Source organism: Cyprinodon variegatus, unplaced genomic scaffold, assembly GCF_000732505.1.
Source record: "Cyprinodon variegatus isolate N-32 unplaced genomic scaffold, C_variegatus-1.0 Scaffold236, whole genome shotgun sequence".
Taxonomy (NCBI): domain Eukaryota; kingdom Metazoa; phylum Chordata; class Actinopteri; order Cyprinodontiformes; family Cyprinodontidae; genus Cyprinodon; species Cyprinodon variegatus.
This window is the reverse complement of record NW_015150689.1, coordinates 1,004,059-1,006,160: the sequence shown is the minus strand read 5'-3', so window position 1 is coordinate 1,006,160 and position 2,102 is coordinate 1,004,059.

The following is a 2,102-nucleotide window of genomic DNA, read 5'->3' as shown; positions in this document are numbered from 1 at the left end:
AGTGGGTTGCTATTGTGCTGTGTCCGGGGAGTGGAGTTAAGAGTCTTGCTCAAGGAACAAGAGTGGTCATCTGTGGGAGTGGGGATTGAACTCAGAACCTCTGGATTCCAAGCTAACCACTAGGCCGCCACTCTCCAGAGTACATATAAAATGAGAGGAAAAAGTAAGTTCTACAACTAGGACCAATATTTAGATTTGAACATTTATACACGCATACTAAAAGTAAAAAAGCACATTATTTCAGCATTTATGATGCATAGATTAGATCAAATGGCAAAGGTTTGGGACACACTGAACCCCAATAAAAGGATTATCCCTTTATTTTGCGTTTCTTTACGTGTCTTTGATTCTTCCTTGTGTTAAAGAGGCTCTGTGTATGAACCCTGATGCTCTATGTCTCCAGTTCTTTTCCCTGAAAAGAGATCACTCGGGACAAACTCTTTAAAAAACACTTCATAACTTTTATGTATTAAATAACCAGGAGACAGTTTAAAAGGCATTTTATACATCTCCGGTCTACCACATCATCATATTTTACATCATACACATTAGCAGATGATTAGACATCCATGGCTCCAGCCTTATCAAAATAGGACACCGCTCTCATTCCATTTCCAAATCTTTGCCACTGAAAAATTAAGATTATAACTGTAAATGCAGAGAGAGGAATTGTCCTAATTAGATTAAAATGTCAGTTCTGACGGGCAACAGAAAGCCCATACCAGGGTGTGATAAACTCACACATCTTCAGTGATAATTATCCTAACACTTGCAGTTTATGCTATTGTATGTACTTCCATTTTAGTTAAGTTATTGTTAATTAGGTCATTAGTTCATTCTCAAGTACCTTGTGTTATCCTTTGTTAGATTCTTTTTATTGAAGTTTTTCCTCTTTCTGTCACTGTTATTCATTTTCTCACTCTCCCACAGCCCCTTAGCCTCTTAAGCTGTTTTACATTCTGACTCACCTTCTCTCCAGGCCTTTTCTTTTAAAGGGCTTGATGCATTTGCACAGGGACAATAGTCGAGTTACATCATTTTAGTTTTTACGCCCCCTTCTCTTATCCCTTACTGCTAGAACTATTAGGACAGAGAAAGACAGTGAGGGATTGCATTTGAGTCAATGATTCGATGCAATCAACTGGTTTTCCTTAGATAGAAAACTTTGAATCAATTTCACTGTATGATCTGGTGAATTGTAAAGTGCCTTGAGATGACATGTGTTGAAAATTGGCTCCATTTAAATCAACTCAATTGAAACTGAATTGAAATTGACAGAAATTATCATTGCAACTGTTGACACACTTCTCCTTTGGCCTAAAAGTCCTTACCGGTTTAATCAATTTCAATGGATGCAATATTATTGGTGCCTACTCCAACACTGATTTAAACTTAGATGCGGTCCACTTATTAAACATGAGGAGGGCAACAAACAATTATAGATTCAAAAGTAGCAGTGGAACAAATGTGGAATAAAGTGTCAAAATAATGCCAGGGACATCCATGTATAGATACTATTTCCATTTTTAAAGTCATTCAGTTATTCATAATCAAAACAACTATGCCTTCACACAAGCAGCTCTGCACACATAAGTATTTCAAGGCACTTTGTGCAAAGACAGGTGACAAAAACAAAGTGATAGTATTATGGGTTTGCAGTATATTTGTTATTGCTGTTTCAGAGCTATTTTTCCTGTTAGATGAACATTTATATTGAAGCTAACTTTTTGATATGCCAATGAATTTATTTTACGGTCCGTTTCCTTTACCTTAAAGGAATGAGAGTTTATTTCAATGTTTTGAGTGAACTTGATCAAGACTTCTCCAGTGAAGATCTCTCTTCATTCATTTTTTAATTGGCCATTTGTAACCAATGGTGTAATGGTTGGCTGCTCTGATACATCACTCACTCATGTTTTCCGTATTTTTGTTTTTCGTGCACTCTTCTACTTGTTAGGATCATTTTAATTGGTGATGATAACCCCAAGCTAATTCTCTGAGTACGATTAAAAATTTATGTCAAAAATCTGTTGTCCTGTCTCATGCATAGTTAATACCTATATTGTACAAATATATACAAAACTCAAATATAAAAACACTTT